At 40.0% G+C, this 22678-nt stretch overlaps 2 long non-coding RNA genes across 3 annotated transcripts in view; one reads left to right on the forward strand and one right to left on the reverse strand.

Moving 5' to 3' along the window:
* The window catches only part of LOC149980886 (uncharacterized), a 341633-nt gene extending 319926 nt beyond the window's left edge, over positions 1-21707 (forward strand). Inside the window, exons 3-4 of one of the 2 annotated variants that reach the window (XR_016483201.1) lie at positions 16437-16500; positions 21302-21707. This is a non-coding gene — a long non-coding RNA (uncharacterized LOC149980886). The remainder of the gene's footprint in view (positions 1-16436; positions 16501-21301) is intronic. The other variant, XR_016483200.1, reaches the window with a different exon arrangement.
* On the reverse strand, positions 1859-20231 carry LOC149980887 (uncharacterized). Its single transcript, XR_016483202.1, has 3 exons — positions 19778-20231; positions 19333-19394; positions 1859-1886 (listed from the first exon to the last, which is right to left on the reverse strand). It is a non-coding gene; the product is annotated as an uncharacterized LOC149980887 (long non-coding RNA).
* Positions 21708-22678: the final 971 nt, after the last annotated feature.

The following is a 22678-nucleotide window of genomic DNA, read 5'->3' on the forward strand; positions in this document are numbered from 1 at the left end:
TGAGAAGTCAACCGGAAAATGCAGTCACTGCAACGCCAAACTTTTTTCCTTATTAGCTCCATAATATCGACAGAAACATGGCAAACGTTGTTTAGAATCAATCCTCAAGGTGTTTTTCACATATCTATTCGATAAAATATCCACCGGGACAATTGGTTTCTCATGAGAAGCGATTGGAAAAATGGCTACTTCTGTACTTTACGCAAGATTTTCTGCGGGAGCCATCATGTGCTTGCTAAATGTGGTCCCTTACGGCTATTCTTCAACATAAATGCGTAAAATCACGTCACAATGCTATAGACACCTTGGGGAATACGTAGAAAGCGTAAGCACATTCATAGCTCATTCACAGCCATATAAGGAGTCATTTGCATGCAGGGCTTTCAAAAATGGGGCACTTCCTGGTTGGATTTTTATCTGGGTTTCGCCTGTAACATCAGTTCTGTTGCACTCACAGACAATATCTTTGCAGTTTTGGAAATGTCAGAGTGTTTTCTATCCAAAGCTGTCAATTATATGCATAGTCAAGCATCTTGTCGTGACAAAATATCCCGTTTAAAACGGGAACGTTTTTTATCCAAAAATGAAAATACTGCCCCCTAGTTATAAAAGGTTAATGGTACCAGTGGTCGGCATTTAAATAACGTGCCATAGAATTCTGCGGCACCACGCAAGCTGTACGCTGCAAATTTTAAAGGACAAACCACTGTAAAAAGTGTGCAACAAATCAAAATATATTTTAGATTTTAGATTCTTCAAAGTAGCCACCCTTTGCCTGGATTACAGCTTTGCACAATCTTGGCATTCTCTCAACCATATTCACAAGGAATGCTTTTCCAACAGTCTTGAAGGAGTTTGCACATACGCTGAGCACATGTTGGCTGCTTTTCCTTCACTCTGCAGTCCAACTCATCCCAAACCATCTCAATTGGGTTGAGGTTGTGCAATTGTGGGGTTCAGGTCATCTGATGCAGCACTACATCGCTCTCCTTCATTAACCTAATCATGTAATCATTAATTAACTATGAAGTCGGGGCACCACAGGAATCATTCAAACCATCAATCAAATGTATTTATAAAGCCATTCTTACATCAGCTGATGTCACAAAGTGCTGTACAGAAACCCAGCCTAAAACCCCAAACAGCAATCAATGCAGGTGTAGAAGCACGGTGGCTAGGAAAAACTCCCTAGAAAGGCCAGAACCTAGGAAGAAACCGAGAGAGGAACTAGGTCAGTTCTCTTCTGGCTATGCTGGGTGGAGATTATAACAGAAAATGGCCAAGATGTTGTCACAGGCTGGCTCATAGCCTGTGGCAAAAATGAAGGGACACGAACAACCGGTATAGGCCAATCAAAAAGGTTATTTTTTGTAAACTAAAACTATTAACTTTAATCAAAGAAAAAGGAATGAGGTGTTAAAGTATCATAATATAAGGCATAAGTCAAGTGCAGGGATGCATGAATATGTGTGTGTGAATATGACTGAGTGAAAACTAAGTAAAACTTCAAAGGAACAAACAAACAGGATCATACCTGGAGGAGACGAGTGATTAGTGAAGCAGTTTAAATACCCTGAGCCCAGGTGACTCCAATCACTGCAAATGTTCATAGATGACCAGCAGGGTGCAACAAGCCAGCACCTCAGGAGTAAATGTCAGTTAGCTTTTCCTAGAAAATTATTCAGAGTATCTCTACTGCTCCTGCTGTCTCTAGAGAGTTGAAAACAGTAGGTCTGGGAAAGGTAGCACGTCCTGTGAACAGGTAAGGGTTCCATAGCCGCAGTCAAAACAGTTGAAACTGGAGCAGCAGCATGGCCAGGTGGACTGGGGACAGCAAGTAGTCATCAGGCCAGTCAGTCCTGAGTCATGGTCCTAGGGCTCAGGTCCTCCGAGAGAGAGAGAGTCAGAAATAAATAAATAAATAAATAAAGAAAGAAAGAAAGTAAGAGTGAAAGAGAGAATTAGAGAGAGCATACAGGACTTCCGAGGGGAACTCCACCCCCCCATTCAGCTGAAAAGGTGGCTCAGGGAATTCAAAAATACTCTTTAGAAATATTTAACTTTCACACATTAACAAGTCCAATACCTCAAATGAAAGATAAACATCTTGTTCATCTACCCATCATGTCGGACTTTTAAAATGTTTTACAGCGAAAACACAACATATATTTATGTTAGACCACCACCAAATCAAAGGGAAAACGCAGCCATTTTTTCCAGACAAAGATAGAGTCACAAAAGCAGGATTAGAGAAAATGAATCACTAACCTTTTGAAAATCTTCATCAGATGACACTCATATGACATGTTACACAATACATTTATGTTTTGTTCGATAATATGCATATTTATATCCACAAATCTCGGTTTACATTGACGCTATGTTCAGAACTGCCTCCAAAATATCCGGAGGAATTATAGAAAGCTACGCCAGAAAACAGAAATACTCATCATAAACTTTGACTAAAGATACATGTTCTACATATAATTAAAGAGACACTGGTTCTTAATGCAACCGCTATGTCAGATTTTTTTTAAACGTTATGGAAGAAGCCTACCATGCAATTATCTGAGACAGCGCTCAGACGTAAAAGTATTTCTCCGCCATGTTGGAGTCAACAGAAATACGAAATTACTTCATAAATATTCCCTTATCGTTGATGATCTTTCATCAGAATGTAGTGCATGGAGTCCTAGTTCCACAATAAATCATTGTTTTGTTCCATAATGTCCAATACTAGTGTCCAATTAGCTGCATTTGCTACCACTTTCAGCTCACGCGCCCAAAAACTGACTGCTGGTCCAGGACAACTCGCACAAAAACTTCAAAAAGATATATTCCAGGTCGAATAAACTGGTCAAACTAAGTAGAGAATCAATCTTTAGGATGTTATTTTCATATATATCCAATAACGTTCCAACCGGATCATACGTTTTCAGCTGCAGCCAAATGGAAAGGCGGTGGCACCCACAGAGAAATGCGCCACAGGAAAATGGCATTCTTTTGGGACACTGACTATTTCCCCTTTGTAATGCTCCGGGTGTCGTAGGTGTGGAGTCAGACACAGGAGACAGAGAGTGCAATGCTGTGCTCTTTAATGCACCACAGGGTGCTCACAACAATAACGGCCCCAAACACGGGGAATGAAAAATGTACAACTGAAATACACGACCAGGAGCAAACACGTTCCTCTACTACAGAGCCGAAGGTCACAATAATTAATCCCACACAACAAATAGGCGGAACGGCTGTCTAATAAAGCCCAACTAATCATTCACAAACAGGTGCTACCAATAAACATACAAAGAGGGGGAGAAAAGACAATCAGTGGCAGCTAATAGGTCGGTGACGACGACTGCCGAGCGCCACCTGACCGGGAAGGGAAGCCACCCTCGGTCGGACTCGTGACACCCTCCCATTCGGTCAAAGTTCACAGCAAATGCTCCATTTCACTTTCTACTGAATGAGGACATCTAGTGGAAGGCGTAGGAAGTGCTACCAGATCCATATCTTGTTGGGAAAGGAGGGGACGATGACGACAAAGTTGACCAACATTCAGAATTTCACTTCTTGTTTGGAAGTTTGCCTGCCCTATGAGTTCTGTTATACTCACAGACATAATTCAAACAGTTTTAGAAACTTCAGAGTGTTTTATATCCAATAGTAATAATAATATGCATATATTAGCAATCTAGGACAGAGTAGGATGCAGTTCACTATGGGCACACAATTCATCCAAAGTGAAAATACTGCCCCCTATCCTCAACAAGTTAAATTCACACAGGACACCGGATAAGACATGAGAAATAGTCCAGCTATAACAGACTGACCCTAGTCCCCTGACACAAACTACTGCAGCATAAATACTGTAGGATGAGACAGGAGGGGTCGGGAGACACCGTGGCCCCATCCGACGATACCCCCGGACAGGAACAAACAGGCAGGATATAACTCCACCCACTTTGCCAAAGCACTGTCCCCACTAGAGGGATATCTTCAACCACCAATTTACCATCCTGAGACAAGGCCGAGGATAGCCCACAAAGATCTCCGCCACGACACAACCCAACGGGGGGGCGCCAACCCGGACAAGAAGATCATGTCAGTGACTCAACCTACTCAAGTGAAGCACCCCTCCTAGGGACGGCATGGAAGAGCATCAGAAAGCCAGTGACTCAGCCCCTGTAATAGGGTTAGAGGCAGAGAATCCCAGTGGAGAGAGGGAAACTGGCCAGGTAGAGACAGCAAGGGAACATTTGCTTATAGATTTACTATCTCCCAAATTCAACTCTCCTGCGATATTTTTATATCACAGATAACAGTTGCTTATTGATGGATTACCTCATCAGTCTCATTCTAAACGGCGTAATTTTGTGTAGTCTGCATGAAGCCTAACTTTATTGATGAAATATCCATCCACAAACTGGCTCAAATATTTATTTACTAACTAATTGAACAATTACAGAAAATACAAAACATACTAACATTATACAGTAAATACTGTCCCTAGAGGACTAACGAACACAGGACAGTTTGGTTATATCAAGGTAGATTCAGAGAGAAGGGGGGGGGGGGGTGTATAAGGAAGAGAAAACGGAATGGGTCTCTCGGACATTTGTAAACCATTCTCACGCATATACAAAATATTAAGCACATTAATAACCGCTCATTCAGAAAAATAAATGATGGTGAATTGAATTGATGATGAATTGATGGTGTGAATTTCATCACAGGGTTTTTTATACTGGAGTAGGAAAAGGGGTGTTTCATGATTCCAAACCTAATGTCTGTGTTCACTTGGGCGGGGCCACTGACAGATCATAAGTTACTATGAAAAACAATTATCATTTAGACTAAAATGACAATGTCATCTTTTCAAAGTATTTTTATACTCAATCATTTATTTTATACAACATTCAGATGCAAAACAAATATTGAAAAAAAATCTTATTACACCTTTATTTAATCAAGCCTTCATGATCGATTGCTGAAAAGAAACCATTACTAAAGGACACCAATAAGAAGAGTCTTGCTTGGATCGCTTAACCTGCGTGGCTCCCACAGCGTTCTGCAGCGATACACCATCCCATCTGGTATGTGCTTAGTGGGACTATCATTTGCTTTTCAACAGGACAGTGACCCAAAACACACCTCCAGGCTGTGTAAGGGCAATTTGACCAAGATGGAGAGTGATGGAGTGATGCATCAGACCTCAGCCCAATTGAGATGGTTTGGGATGAGTTAGACCGCAGAGTGAAGGAAAAGCAACAAATAAGTGCTCATCATATGTGGGAACTCCTTCAAGACTTTTGGAAAAGCATTCCTCATGAAGCTGGTTGGGAGAATGCCAAGAGTGTGTAAAGCTGTCGTCAAGGCAAAGGGTGGCTAGTTTTTAGATTCTAAAATCTAAAATATATTTTGATTTGTTGAAGACTTTTTTGGTTACTACAAGATTCCATATGTGTTATTTCATAGTTTTGATGGCTTCACTATTATTCTACAATGTAGAATATAGATTTGCAGCCATTTGCTGATCCATCGTCAGTATTGTGAAATAATTCTAATGTTAATAAGATAAGATTGGAACATAGAAAGCTGATCCGAGAGCAGCAGTGCCTTTCTTTCGATTCTTATGATCCTAACATTTCCACAACCTAATTGTAGTCTAAGATCCGTTCAGTATTGACCTATGCTCCAATGACACACTTAGCAAACGATCTCCCTGCATGGTGTTTTGGAAAACTTGTGTTACATTTTCAGCCATTTATAGGAAAGATGCATTGTTAAAACCTCTTAACTTGATATGGCTGCAATCCCAATACCAAGATCGATATGACAACTCTAGCAGTGAAAAATACAGGGCGCCAAATTCAAACCACAGAAATCTCATAATTACAATATCTAAAACATACATGTGTCTTACATCATTTTAAAGGTAATCTTGTTGTTAATTCCACCAAAGTGTCCGATTTTGAATAGGCTTTTCAGCGAAAGCACTACAAACGATTATGTTAGGTCTCCACCAAACCACAATAAGCACAGCCATTTTCCAGCAAAATATAGCATTCACAGAAACCAGAAATAAAGATACAATTAATCACTAACCTTGAATTATCTTCATCAGATGACACTCATAGGACTTCATGTTACACAATACATGCATGTTTTGTTTGATAAAGCTCATATTTATATAAAAAAATCTGAGTTTACTTTGGTTTATTAGATTCACTTGTTCCAAAAACATCAAGTGATTTTGCATAGCGACATCATTTCAACAGAAATACTCATCATAATTGTCGATGATAATACACGTTATACACATGGAATTATAGATATACCTCTCCTTAATGCAACCGCTGTGTCAGATTTCAAAAAACGTTTACGGAAAAAGCAACACATGCAATAATCTGAGACGGCGCTCAGAACAGAAGACAAATTGGCCGCCATGTTGGAGTCAACAGAAACCAGAAAATACATGATAAATGTTTCCTTACCTTTGATGAACTTCATCAGAATGCAGTTCTAGGAATGCCAGGTCCACAATAAATGCTTGATTTGTTTGAAAATGTCCATTATTTATGTCCAATTAGCTACTTTGGTTAGCGCGTTTGGTAAACAATTCCAAAGTCCCAAAGCGCGTCCACTATAACGTGACAAAATGTCCAAAAGTTCTGTAACAGTCAGTAGAAACATGTCAAACGATGTACTGAATCAATCGTTAGAATGTTGTTTACATATATCTTGAATAACGTTCCAACCTGAGACTTAGAATGACTTCAGATGACCGGTGGAATGCAGGTGCTTCCCCTGTGAATGCGAATAGTGAATGCATGGTCAACTTGTGGCAGTGGTCGACCCCCCTTCACATTAGAGTCATCAGACAAAGTTCTATTGACTGTTGACATCTAGTGGAAGGCATAGGAAGTGAAAACTCATCCATATCTCGCTGTAATTTCAATGAGAGCTTGGTTGAAGATCTGCCACCCCCAGAAAAAAAAACAGGAAGTGGAATTCCTCAGATTTTTGCCTGCTATATGAGTTCTGTTATACTCAGACATAATTCAAACAGTTTTAGAAACTTCAGGGTGTTTTCTATCCAATACTAATAATAATTTGCATATATTAGCAACTGAGACTGAGGAGCTGGCCGTTTACAATGGGCACCTTTTCATCCAAGCTACTCAATACTGCCCCTGCAGCCATAAAAAGTTAAGGAACGGGCCCTTTTTTTCAACTTTTTCCTAAAATGACATACCCAAATCTAACTGCCTGTAGCTCAGGCCCTGAAGCAAGGATATGCATTTTCTTGGTACAATTTGAAAGGAAACACTTTGAAGTTTGTAGGAATGTCGTAGAATTTCACACATTAGATATGGTAAAGCATATGGTAACTTTTTTTTGTGTTTTTTTGTACCATCATCTTTGAACTGCAAGAGAAAGGCCATGATGTATTATTCCAGCCCAGGTGCAATTTATATATTGTCCACAAGATGGCAGCCGTGTATGTGCAAAGTTTTACGCTGATCCAATGAATCGTTGTATTTCTATTCCAAATTTTGTATCAAGATGGCCCAAATATGCCTAATTTGTTTATTATTAACTTTTCATGTTCAAAACTGTGCACTCACCTCAAACAATAGCATGCTATCATTTCACTTAATAGCCACTGTAAATTGGGCAGTGCAGTTAGATTAACAAGAATTTAAGCTTTCTGCCAATTTCAGATATGTCCATGTCCTGGGAAATGTTCTTGTTACTTACAACATCATGCTAATTGCATTAGCCTACGTTAGCTCAACCGTCCCACAGGGGACCCACCAATCCAAACCCCCATGTGTTTTTTCTCTCTCAAAAGCAGTGGGACGGCTTCTGTTGTGAAAAGCAATTACGGATCCGACCTTTAAATATACATGATGTCACATTATCCAAGGAGAGTTCAGAATACTGCAACTTGCAATTTAAGGGCTTGGGACTAAGTATTTCACAGTAAAGTCTACACCTGTTGTATTCGGCGCATGTGACGAATAACATTTAATTGTATTTGCCTGCTGGACGACATCTCATCCCTTTCATTTGGTGACACTGATGTTACAGTCATAATTCATTGTGTCTTCCTCTGAGTCCACATCATCAAGATCTTCAACATGGCAAGATGTATTTTTTGTTTCCTCCTATGACACAGAAATACAGCTTGACTGGGGCTGATGAGATACTTCCTTGTGGGTTGAATCTTTTACTTTTTAAATCATGTATTTATTTTTATTTAACTAGGCAAGTCACTTAAGAACAAATTCTTATTTACAATGACGGCCTACTCCGGCCAAACCCTAACCTGGATGACACTGGGCCAATTGTCCGCCGCCCTATGGGAATCCCAAACACGGCCGGTTGTGATACAGCCTGGAATCGATCCAGGGCCAGTAGTGATGCCAATAGCACTGAGATGCAGTGCCTTAGACCGCTACGCCACTCAGGAGCCACTGACATTTTCTTTTATCCATTTTCAGCCATTGCTGAAAATTTACCCACTGTTTATTTTGGAAAGACATTTTGGACACAGTTTTGTGTCATGCGTTTATCAAAGCACTGTTATGTTCAGAACAGATTTTTATAGTTGAGAGAGCTCGGCTTCTCCACCCTAAACTCAGAAGTGTAGAACTTGATCACCACCTGTTGCTAGAAGCCTTTGATATGTTGCCAGAATGGCTCATCTAATTTTTCCCCATTTCCTTATACCATTTCATGCATTTTCAATCCATGAGTGTACGGACCAATCCAAAAATGTTCCCTAAACTCTACGCTCTTTGCACTTGTGGAGATCTGAGAGCATTAGATTGGTATAATCAATATGGTGTAATTTCCACCTAGAGGCAAGTTTGAGCTATTACCAGATTTATTACACCTGTCAAATCATCTCAGATCTCCACGTGCATGTGGTTTAGGTGTAGTACTGCTGGTAGTAGCAGTACTACCAATAGAGCTGGTATGAGTCTCTATGGATGCGGGCCTTACTTTTTTGAACCATTTATCAATTTTCGAGCAAACGGAATGAGCGGCAGCTACGTTTGGCTACATACGGAATTCCTGTGAGAGAGTAATGGTTAATGTGTTGTTATTTCGCTGAACACTAGATAGTTGAATTTTATTTTTGGCAGTGAAACGAGGCTACTCAGGCGAGAGAAAAACCTCCCCCAAATGTATAGCAGCGTTGGAAAATATAAATGCAATGTTTGAAAATGTGAGGAAGAAAAAAATATAAAAAATAAATACAAAAATAAAATGTGAATCACATTTTTTATTGGCCCCATACAGCATTGTGCGTACCCCAGTTTGGGAATTCCTGCTTTAGGGGATTATTTGGGATTGGGCCACAGTGTTCCTGTGTGCGAATGTGTGAGACTGTGAATTGCTGACTTTGGGACAGTTTTGGATATGTTTTCATGTTGTAAATGTTCCCTGAGTTTATCACATGTTCAGAATATGTGTTTTATAATTAAGAGAAATCGACTTCTCCACTCTTAACTCAGAACTGTGCACTTGTTCACTCCCCCTGTTGCTAAAATCCTTTGATTGTTGTACCATTTTATGCACTTTGAATCCATGAGTGTGCATGTATGCCTGTGAGAGATTGTGAAATACATTTTCTTTCAAATTACAACATTCATTTTGTTATAGAAATATATGTTTGCTGAATCTTTGCTGATGTTCCCAGACACCATATCTACAGAAACTGTCCAAAAGCATTAGGGTGGTGAAAACAAAAGCAATTTAATTATGATTTATGTAAACAGATTGAGTAGGACGAACATAAGTCAAATAGCTAGAACTGGCATAATCTAATCATTTTGGAGGTATTTGATTCAGTTCTGTTTCATAGTGTTATGTTCAGCTCACTATTTCCTTTGTCTTTATGTTTTCTGGTGATCGAACCAACAGTGTTAAAACAGTCTGAGTCTGGACAACCCCTCCCTCTCTCTCTCCCTCTCTTTCTCCCTCTCTCCAGTTAATGTCACCTCTCCCAGCTCTTACTGAAACCTACTCATAAGCCTCCTTTCTTTCCATTTACTGTAACCATCATCCTCACCCACTGAGCACCGACTAATACCAGACATCCATGGATGTTGAATAGTTACAATTTGGTCAGTCCACCCTGCCTTTATGTTAATGTCTACAGACAAACCTGACTGGGCCAAATGTGAACCTATCATAGTAGAATACAGTACAGTGAGTAGAGCACAGTATAGTACAGTCCAATACAAGACAGTAACACAGGACAATGCAGGACAGTAAAGAAAACAAGAGCACAGTACAATTTACTCAACTGCACTGTACTGAACTCTACTCTGCTGTGCTCTGCTGTGCTATGATGTCCAAACTTGTGAAACATGAGGAGAATTACATTAATAACTATAATTATGCATTACTGTGTAATGTAGATCAGGGACCCGTGATATAATTATGTTACCGTAATTCCGTTACCGGATGTAAAGCCACTACTTCACCTACGATAGTTCTATAACCAAAAATGATATTTTCAAACTCAAGGTGCCATCCCACAGCTGACACCCAATTTTTTCTGCAGACATCTTTGAATCTTAATTCAGAACAGAGTTTTTGGAAAACGTGGTCACATTAAAAACCTAAGGGAGATTTTACCGTAATTACATTACTAAACCGCACAGTTTGTGCACAACATTTTTTTCAGTGGAAATTGTTAAATGTAGTCCTTGCAAATAGGAAATCTCAAAGTTTTTGTTTGGCATACATGTTTTCTATGGGAATCTAGATTTCTGAGGTATCTGGTTGCAGTTCCTAGGGCTTCCACTAGATGTCAACAGTCTTTAGAAATTGGTTGATGTTTTTCTATTGAGTAATGAAGAAGTATGGCTATTCAGAACGAGGGTCGAGTCTAGTGTACTGTTGTGTTTGGGGCGCACGACCTAGCGCTCGCTCCACTTTCATTTTATCCGCTATTGAAAACGGTTTATTCGTCTTAAATTGTATCGATTATTTACTATATAAAATACCTAAAGTTGTATTAGGAAAGTTGTTTTAAATATTTGGAACAAGATTACAGGTAATTTATTAGATAATGTGTAGTCATGTTGGGTGAGTTGGAACTGTTTTTTTTCTGGATCAAACGTGCCAAATAAATTGACATTTTGGTGATATAACAACGGAATTAATCGAACAAAAGGACCATTTGTGATGTTTATGGGACAAATTGGAGTGCCAACAGAAGAAGATCTTCAAAGGTAAGGCATGAATTATATAGTTATTTCTGAGTTTTGTGTCGCGTCTGGCGGGTTGAAATATGATTGTCATGTGTTTGTTTGATGGGGTGCTGTCCTCAGATAATAGCATGGTTTGCTTTCGTCGTAAAGCCTTTTTGAAGTCTGACATGGTGGCTGGATTAACAAGAAATTAAGCTTTAATTTGGTGTATTGCACTTGTGATTGTATGAAAGTTAAATATTACAAATATTTTTGGGGGAATTTCACGCTCTGCAATTTCACTGGATGTTGTCGAAACGTTCCGCTAGCGGAACCCCCAGCTGTGACATAGGGCCAATTGCCAGGGGAAATGCAGAGCGCCAGATTCAAATAAAATGCTATAAAATTCTAACTTTCATTAAATCACACATGTAAGATACTCAATTAAAGCTACACTCGTTGTGAATCCAGCCAACATGTCAGATTTTAAAAATGCTTTTCGGCAAAAGCATAAGAAGCTATTATCTGATAGCCTGCACCCATCTGCACCAGCAGCAAACAAAGGAGCTAGCGTAGCAGGCACTACACAAAACGCTGAAATAAAATATTAAATATGCATTACATTTGACGAGCTTCTTTTGTTGGCACTCCAATATGTCCCATAAAAATCACAATTGGTTCTTTTGTTCGATTAATTCCGTCCATATAAATCTAAATGTCCATTTATAAAGCGCATTTCATCCAGAAAAAGACAGCTTACAAAAACGCAACACCACTACAAAATATTTCAAAAGTTGCCTTAAAACTTTGCCAAAATATTTCAAACTACTTTTGTAATACAACGTTAGGTATTATTAAACGTTAATAATCGATCAAATTGTAGACAGGGCAATCTGTATTCAATACAGGAATGAAAACAAACCAGCACTGCCGTTCACGTCTTGAGCAACTCATAATACGGTGCAGTCGTCCTGTCCCCTTTTCAGAAAAGCATCCCCAAAGAATGGTGTTTCCACCTCCATGCTTCACGGTTGGGATGGTGTTCTTGAGGTTGTACTCATCCTTCTTCTTCCTCCAAACACTGCGAGTGGAATTTAGACCAAAAAGCTCTATTTTGTCTCATCAGACCATATGACCTTCTCCCATTCCTCCTCTGGATCCTCCAGATGGTCATTGGCAAACTTCAGACTTGCCTGGACATGCGTTGGCTTGAGCAGGGGGACCTTGTGTGTGCTGCAGGATTTTAATCCATGGCGGCGTTGTGTGTTACTAATGGTTTTCTTTGAAACTGTGGTCCCAGCTCTCTTCAGGTCATTGACCAGGTCCTGCGGTGTAGTTCTGGGCTGATCCCTCACCTTCCTCATGATCATTGGTGCCCTATGAGGTGAGATATTGCATGGAGCCCCAGACCGAGGGTGATTGACCGTCATCTTGAACTTCTTCCATTTTCTAATAACTGCGCCAACAGTTGATGCCTTCTCACCAAGCTGCTTGCCTATTGTCCTGTAGCCCATCCCAGCCTTGTGCAGGTCTACAATTGTATCCCTGATGTCCTTACACAGCTCCAATATCTTGGCCATTGTGGAGAGGTTGGAGTCTGTTTGATTGAGTGTGTGGACAGGTGTCTTTTATACAGGTAACAAGTTCAAACAGGTGCAGTTAATACAGGTAATGAGTGGAGAAAAACGAACAGGTCTGTGAGAGCCAGAATTCTTACTGGTTGGTAGGTGATCAAATACTTGTGTCATGCAATAAAATGCAAATTAATTACTTAAAAATCACACAATGTGATTTTCTGGATTTTTGTTTTAAATTCCGTCTCTTACAGTTGAAGTGTACCTATGATAAAAATGACAGACCTCTACATGCTTTATAAGTAGGAAAACCTGCAAAATTCTCATAGTATCAATTTCTCCCCACTGTACATATAATGTAGGTAATGTAGGGTATTTAAACAAAGTGGCATATTTTAAAGTGGCTAGTGATACATGTATTACATAAAGATGCAGTAGATGATATAGAGTACAGTATATACATATGAGATGAGTAATGTAGGGTATGTGAACATTATATTAAGTAGCATTGTTTAAAGTGGCTAGTGATATATTTGACATCAAATCCCATTATTAAATTGGCTGGAGTTGAGTCAGTGTGTTGGCATGCAGACACTCAATGTTAGTGGTGGCTGTTTAACAGTCTGATGGCCTTGAGATAGAATCTGCTTTTAAGTCTCCCTGTCCCTGCTTTAATGCACCTGTACTTAATTCTGTGAATAACACTTGTATCTTTTATCAATGTTTATTATGAGTTTTTCTTTTTCTGCAAAATCACTGGATGTTTTGGAATCAAAACACTACTGCACATAAGGCGCCAATGTAAACTGAGATTTTTGGATATAAATATGCACATTATCGAACAAAACGTACATGTATTGTGTATCATGATGTCCTATGAGTGTCATCTGATGAAAATCATCAAAGGTTAGTGATTCATTTGATCTATATTTCTGCTTTGGCTGTGGGTGTTTTTGTGACTTGACTATGACCTAACATAATCATATGTGGTGCTTTCGCTGTAAAGCATTTTTGAAATTGGACACGATGGGTAGATTAACAATATGTTTTACTTTCATTTGCTGTATTAGACATGTTAATGTGTAAAAGTTACATATTTCTAAAAAATATTATTGAATTTCGCACACTGCCTTTTCAGCGGAATGGTGTCGAGGGGTTCCGCTAAAGGTTAAAAGTCTAAACAATTATGCAGCAATCCCAGATTGCCCCTTTTAAAAGAATAGGCTTGTCAGACTTAGTATACAGATGGGAATCATTATAATTCAATTATTGAACAAAATTATGTATTTAACTAGCTAAATGTAATTGCCAAAATAAAGAAAACACCAACAAAATGAACCTTAATAAGGAGTTGAGCCACAAGAACAGCTTCAATGTACCTTGACAGAGATTCTACAAGTGTCTGGAACTCAAGCGAAGGGATGTGACATCATTCTTCCAAAATACAGTGGGGCAAAAAAGTATTTAGTCAGCCACGAATTGTGCATGTTCTCCCACTTAAAAAGATGAGAGAGGCCTGTGATTTTCATCGGATGTTGGGACCCAAATGCATAATGAGTGCTCTAACACCCCCTTGTGGTGGTCTGGAGAATTGAAGCTGTGATGCTGGGTACTTCTAAGTCCCGCTGTGCAAGCTCGCAATTTTTATAGGAGGAACCATTGTAGGTCTTCTGAGATCTCTATTGTTCAAGGCATGGTTTACATCAGGCAATGCTTCTTGTGAATAGCAAACTCACATTTTGTGAGTGTTTTTTTTATAGGACAGGGCAGCTCTAACCAACATCTACAATATTGTCTCATTGATTGAACTCCAGGTTAGCTGACTCCTGATTCCAATTAGCTTTGGAAAAGTCATTAGTCATTTATTCAATATAGACAAGAAAAATACAATAATTTGTGTGTTAGTAGTTTAAGCACTGTGTTTGTCTATTGTTGTGATTTAGAAGAAGATCAGACCAATTTATACAGAAATCCAGGTAATTCCAAAGGGTTCACATACTTTTTCTTGCCACTGTAAATTATGCTTCATGCCATTTTTCAGACAACAGTAGGCTGCGCCCGATGCGCCATCATGAATCATGTATAACTAACACTGATAGCCCCCCAAAACCTTACCAACAAGTTCCGATTGGGCATTTGCAGCTCAAGCAAATAATGTAGTTGCGAGGTTTATTTTTCAAACACCCAATTCACCCATTGTTCATATGAAGTTTATATGAAGTACAATTGGATGTCCTTTCAAGGACATTCCCTGTATTTGAGGGAGTAGGCCAGTACAGTCTATCTGACAATAGATACTCAATAGGGTATTAAATGTACACATTCATCAAATGTAAAAATTCAAAATAAAGTACTAGGACAATCCATTTAGAATCGTTCCATCTTATTAGGGTCTTAAATTGTGTCAGAGTGAAGACTACATTTCTTCTTTTCATGATTTGGTGCATTCATTCCCAGGAGGTCGTTGCAGGGCTGTACTTACTGCAAGAAATTGTGCGCTTGGTTTCTATCTGCAATTTTGTAAATATTGAATTATTGACATGTTCCGTTCAATATTCTCTACATATACAGTGCTTACCAAAGTATTAATCCCCCTTGGCGTTTTTCCTATTTTGTTGCATTACAACCTGTAATGTAACTTCTTGATGCACCCATCCCATTAGCGGGATCATTTTCATCAACACCCGCTGAATTGCAGCGCGCCAAATTAAAATTAAATTACTAAAAATATTTAATTTCATGAAATCACAAGTGCAATATAGCAAAACACAGCTTGTTAAGCAAAACATGTTGTTAATCCACCTGGCGTGTCAGATTTCAATACAGCTTTTCGGCGGAAGCATAACAAGCATTTATGTAAGAACATCTCTCTCAGTAGAAAAAAATATTTCAAACACCTAGCAGCCAAGTAGATTGGTCACGAAATTCAAAAAGCAATAGATTAAATCGGTTAACTTTGATGATGATCTTTGGATGATCTTCAGATGTTTGTACTCATGAGACTCCCAGGTACACAATAAATGTTCCTTTTGTTCCATAAAGATTATTTTTATATCCAAAATACCTCAATTTGTTTGGTACATTATGTTCAGAAATCTACAGGCTCGAGCAGTCACGACATCGCAGGAAAAACATCACTTCCTGGTTTGATTTTCCTCAGGTTTTCGCCTGCAATATCAGTTCTGTTATACTCACAGACAATATTTTGACAGTTTTGGAAACTTTAGAGTGCTTTCTATCCTAATCTGACAATGATATGCATATTATAGTTTCTGGGGGTGAGAAATAGGCAGTTTCAAATGGGTATGTTTTTTTTTAGCCAATAACGAAAATCTTGCCCCCTACACTCATGAAGTTAAATGGATATTTATTGTATTTCATGTAACAGACTAACACAAAATAGTCCAAATTGGTGAAGTGAAATGATAAAAAATAACTTATAACGTATCAAAAAATTCTAAAACATAAAAAACGGAAAAGTGGTGGTGCGGAAAATTGACCCGTTTGCTATGAAGGCCTTCAATAAGAGCTGGTGCAACCAATTACCTTCAGGAGTCACATAGTTAGTTAAATAAAGTCCACCTGTGTGCAATCTAAGTGTCACATGATCTGTCACATGATCTCAGTATATATACACCTGTTCTGATAGGCCCCAGAGTCTGCAACACCACCAAGCAAGCGGCACCATGAAGACCAAGGAGCTCTCCAAACAGGTCAGTGACAAAGTTGTGGAGAAGTACAGATCAGGGTTGGGTAATAGAAAAATATCAGAAACTTTGAACATTCCACAGAGCACGATTAAATCCATTATTAAAAAATGGAAAGAATATGGAACCAAAACAAACCTGCCAAGAGAGGACCACCCACCAAAACTAACAGACCAGACAAGGAGGGCATTAATCAGAGAGGCAACAAAGAGATGAATGATAACCCTGAAGGATCTGCAAATCTCCACAGCAGAGTGTCTGTCCATAGGACCACTTTAAGCCGTACATTCCACAGAGCTGGGCTTTATGGAAGAGTGGCCAGAAAAGAAAGAAATAAGCAAACACATTTGGTGTTCACCAAAAAGGAATTTGGGAGACTCCCCAAACATATGGAAGAAGGTATTCTGGTCAGATGAGACTAAAATGAAGCTTTTTGGCCACCAAGGAAAATGCTATGTCTAGCACAAACCCAACACCTCCCATCACCCTGAGAAACCATCCCCAAGTGGAACCATGGTGGTGGCAGCATCATGCTGTGGGGATGTTTTTCATTGGCAGGGACTGGGAAACTGGTCAGAAATGAAGGAATGATGGATGACGCTAAATACAGGGAAATTCTTGAGAGAAACCTGTTTTAGTCTTCCACAGATTTGAGACTGGGATGGAAGTTCACCTTCCAGCAGGACAATGGCCCTAAAGCAACACTCGTTTTTTTTGTCTCATTTCTTGTTTGTTTCACAATTAAACATATTTTGCATCTTCAAAATAAACAGAGATGCTTGTTCTAGGTCCCAAGAAACAAAGAGATCTTCTGTTGAATCTGACAATTAATCTTAATGGTTGTAGAGTCGTCTCAAATAAAACTGTGAAGGACCTTGGCGTTACTCTGGACCCTGATCTCTCTTTTGAAGAACATATCAAAACTGTTTCAAGGACAGCTTTTTTCCATCTATGTAACATTGCAAAAATCAGAAACTTTCTGTCCAAAAATGATGCAGAAAAATTCATCCATGCTTTTGTCACTTCTAGGTTAGACTACTGCAATGCTCTACTTTCCGGCTACCTGGATAAAGCACTAAATAAACTTCAGTTTGCACTAAATACGGCTGCTAGAATCCTGACTAGAACCAAAATTTGATCATATTACTCCAATGCTAGCCTCCCTACACTGGCTTCCTGTCAAGACAAGGGCTGATTTCAAGGTATTACTGCTAACCTACAAAGCATTACATGGGCTTGCTCCTACCTATCTCTCTGATTTAGTCCTGCCGTATATACCTACACGTACGCTACGGTCACAAGATGCAGGCCTCCTAATTGTCACTAAAATTTCTAAGCAAACAGCTGGAGGCAGGGCTTTCTCCTATATATAGAGCTCCATTTTTATGGAATGGTCTGCCCACCCATGTGAGAGACGCAAACTCGGCCTCAACCTTTAAGTCTATACTGAAGACTCATCTCTTCAGTGGGTCATATGATTGAGTGTAGTCTGGCCCAGGAGTGTGAAAGTGAACGGAAAGGCTCTGGAGCAACGAACCGCCCTTGCTGTCTCTGCCTGGCCGGTTCCCCTCTTTCCACTGGGATTCTCTGCCTCTAACCCTATTACAGGGGCTGAGTCCCTGGCTTTACTAGGGCTCTTTCATACCGTCCCTAGGAGGGGTGCGTCACTTGAGTGGGTTGAGTCACTGATGTGATCTGCCTGTCTAGGTTGGCGCCCCCCCTTGGGTTGTGCCGTGGCGGAGATCTTTGTGGGCTATACTCAGCCTTGTCTCAGGATGGTAAACTTGATGATTGAGTTGGAGGCGTGCGTGGCCACGCATTCACCCACAACTGCGTGGCCATGCATGCCTCCAACTCAATTATCAAGTTTGCGGACGACACAACAGTGGTAGGCTTGATTACCAACAACGACGAGACGGCCTACAGGGAGGAGGTGAGGGCCCTCGGAGTGTGGTGTCAGGAAAATAACCTCACACTCAACGTCAACAAAACTAAGGAGATGATTGTGGACTTCAGGAAACAGCAGAGGGAATGCCCCCTATCCACATCGATGGAACAGCAGAGGAGAGGGTAGTAAGTTTTAAGTTCCTCGGCGTACACATCACAGACAAACTGAATTGGTCCACCCACACAGACAGCATCGTGAAGAAGGCGCAGCAGCACCTCTTCAACCTCAGGAGGCTGAAGAAATTCGGCTTGTCACCAAAAGCACACAAACTTCTACAGATGCACAATCGAGAGCATCCTGTCGGGCTGTATCACCGCCTGGTACGGAAACTGCTCCGCCCACAACCGTAAGGCTCTCCAGAGGGTAGTGAGGTCCGCACAACGCATCACCGGGGGCAAACTACCTGCCCTCCAGGACACCTACACCACCCGATGTCACAGGAAGGCCATTAAGATCATCAAGGACAACAACCACCCGAGCCACTGCCTGTTCACCCCGCTATCATCCAGAAGGTGAGGTCAGTACAGGTGCATCAAAGCTGGGACCGAGAGACTGAAAAACAGCTTCTATCTCAAGGCCATCAGACTGTTAACCTTTCTGATCTCCCCATCCCGGATCCGGGATCGTGAATACAGACTCAAGCTCATTACCATAACGCAACGTTAACTATTCATGAAAATCGCAAATGAAATGAAATAAATATGCTAGCTCTCAAGCTTAGCCTTTTGTTAACAACACTGTCATCTCAGATTTTGAAAATCTGCTTCTCAACCATTGCAAAACAAGCATTTGTGTAACAGTATTGATGGCTAACGTAGCATTTAGCATTAGCATTCAGCTGGCAACATTTACACAAAAAAACAGAAAAGCATTCAAATAAAATCATTTACCTTTGAAGAACTTCAGATGTTTTCAATGAGGAGACTCTCAGATAGCAAATGTTCAGTTTTTCCTGAAAGATTATTTGTTTAGGACAAATCGCTCCGTTTTCTGCGTCACGTTTAGCTATGAAAAAACCCCTGTATCCAGGATTGTGTAAATCTATCAGCAAGCTCATTAGCATAACACAACGTTAACTATTCATGAAAATCGCAAATGAAATGAAATAAATATGCCATCTCTCAAGCTTAGCCTTTTGTAAACAACACTGTCATCTCAGATTTTCAAAATATGCTTCTCAACCATAGGAAAACAATCATTTGTGTAAAAGTAGCTAGCTAGCGTTAGCATTTAGCGTTAGCATTTAGCGTTAGCATTTAGCGTTAGCATTAGCGTTAGCATCCAGCACGCAACATTTCAACAAAAACATAAAAGCCTTCAAATAAAATCATTTACCTTTGAAGAACTTCTGATGTTTTCAATGAGGATACTCTCAGTTAGATAGCAGATGCTCAGTTTTTCCAAAAAGATTCTTTGTGTATTAGAAATAGCTCCGTTTTATACATCACATTTGGCTACCAAAAAAAATCCGAAAATTCAGTCCTCAAAACGCGAACTTTTTTCCAAATTAACTCCATAATATCGACTGAAAACATGGCAAACGTTGTTTAGAATCAATCATCAAGGTGTTTTTCACATATCTCTTCATTGATACATCGTTCTTGGACACATGGTTTCTCCCCTATATCAAATGGAAAAGTACGAGCAGCTGGCAATTGCGCACCGAATTCCACGCAGGACACCAGGCGGACACTTGGAAAATGTAGTCTCTTATGGTCAATCTTCCAATGATATGCCTACAAATACGTCACAATGCTGCTAAGACCTTGGGCGAACGACAGAAAGTGTAGGCTCATTCCTTGCACAATCACAGCCATATAAGGAGACAATGGAAAACAGAGCTTCAGAAATTCTGATAATTCCTGGTTGATGCATCATCTTGGTTTCGCCTGTAGAATGAGTTCTGGGGCACTTACAGACAAAATCTTTGCAGATTCTGAAACTTCAGAGTGTTTTCTTTCCAAAACTGTCAAGAATATGCATAGTCGAGCATCTTTTCGTGACAAAATATCGCGCTTAAAACGGGAACGTTTTTTATCCAAAAATGAAATAGCGCCCCTAGAGATCTAACAGGTTAAACTGCCACCACTAACATTGAGTGGCTGCTGCCAACACACTGACTCAACTCCAGCCACTTTAATAATGGGAATTGATGTAAAATACATCACTAGCCACTTTAAACAATGCTACTTAATATAATGTTTACATACCCTACATTATTCATCTCATATGTCTACGTATATACTGTACTCTATATCATCTACTGCATCTTTATGTAATACATGTATCACTAGCCACTTTAAACTGTGCCACTTTGTTTACATACTCATCTCATATGTATATACTGTACTCGATACCATCTACTGCATCTTGCCTATGCCGTTCTGTACCATCACTCATTCACATATCTTTATGTACATATTCTTTATCCCTTTACACTTGTGTGTATAAGGTAGTAGTTTTGGAATTGTTAGTTAGATTACTCGTTGGTTATTACTGCATTGTCGGAACTAGAAGCACAAGCATTTCGCTACACTCGCATTAACATCTGCTAACCATGTGTATGTGACAAATAAAATTTGATTTGATTCAAATTGGTGGTTGAAGATATCCCTCTAGTGGTGTGGGGGCTGTGCTTTGGCAAAGTGGGTGGGGTTATATCCTTCCTGTTTGGCCCTGTCCGGGGGTGTCATCGGATGGGGCCACAGTGTCTCCTGACCCCTCCTGTCTCAGCCTCCAGTATTTATGCTGCAGTAGTTTATGTGTCGGGGGGCTAGGGTCAGTTTGTCCTATCCGGTGTCCTGTGTGAATTTAAGTATGCTCTCACTAATTCTCTCTTTCTTTCTCTCTCTCTCGGAGGACCTGAGCCCTAAGACCATGCCTCAGGACCACCGGGCATGATGACTCCTTGCTTTCCCCAGTCCAACTGGCCGTGCTGCTGCTCCAGTTTCAACTGTTCTGCATGTGATTATTATTATTTGACCATGCTGGTCATTTATGAACATTTGAACATCTTGGCCATGTTCTGTTATAATCTCCACCCGGCACAGCCAGAAAAGGACTGGCCACCCCACATAGCCTGGTTCCTCTCTAGGTTTCTTCCTAGGTTTTTGCCTTACTAGGGAGTTTTTCCTAGCTGCCCTGCTTCTACACCTGCATTGCTTGCTGTTTGGGGTTTTAAGCTGGGTTTCTGTACAGCACTTTGAGATATCAGCTGATGTACGAAGGGCTATATAAATACATTTCATGTGATTTGATCTTCAAAGTGTGTGGCATGTTGTGTAAATCAAATGATACAACCCCCCCAAACAATTGATTTTAATTCCAGGTTGTAAGGCAACAAAATAGGAAAAATGCCAAGTGGTGTGAATACTTTCGAAAGCCCCTGTATAGTACTCTAAATAGCCAATTGCATGCTGTTAAGTTCAAAAGAATACTAAATAAAAATTGCTGACACCATTTAATCCAATGACGGTTCGGAACATTAGAACCAATAATCTCAGAATCTATGCAGATAGAAGGCTTGGGATAATAAAATTCTAAGTAATGCGTCTTGACAAACATTTAGCCCCACAGTTTAATTGCAAAATAACTATGATATGCATGCAACCAGTTCATGGGGAATAGAATAGAGGGGACACAAAGTGTACAATAGAGTTGTGGTGGGAGTGGAGCATTAACTGTACAGTACATGATGGGGGAGGTAAAGTGGATCTATTTTTCAACCACCACTGACAGACCTAGCCTTTTTCCAGGTAGGAGAGAAAAAAGCACTTAGATCATCATTAGAGCACAATATACCAAACTCACGGCTCTAATGGGCACCGTCATTCTCTGTGCGCATGCAGCAAGTTTACCTACGGTTGACCAATTGTGCGAACGTCTTACTAGAATGCATGATTTTGTTTTTTTTATATATGTTTTCTCCAGGTGCACTTGTCACTAGAAAGTGAAGAGAAAATAGGGAATCAAATTGAAGGAGCGAGATGCCATCAGAGGGAAGAGAGAGTGTTCATTAATGGAGGCCGGTTCCAAAGTATTTTCCGAGAAGCAAGTCGGAATGGACACTTTCAGGCTAAAGTAGTTTGTTCTTATATATATATATATATATATATATATATATAGAGAGAGATTTTGAAATGGCGACAAGTGTCTTTATTTATGCTTGAGGCACACTTACACAACACTCCACCTTGTCAAAATAAGAAACATAAACTTCTCGACACAACCCGGCAG

Source organism: Oncorhynchus mykiss, chromosome 9, assembly GCF_057628025.1.
Source record: "Oncorhynchus mykiss isolate SJ-2025 chromosome 9, ASM5762802v1, whole genome shotgun sequence".
Classification (NCBI taxonomy): Eukaryota; Metazoa; Chordata; class Actinopteri; order Salmoniformes; family Salmonidae; genus Oncorhynchus; species Oncorhynchus mykiss.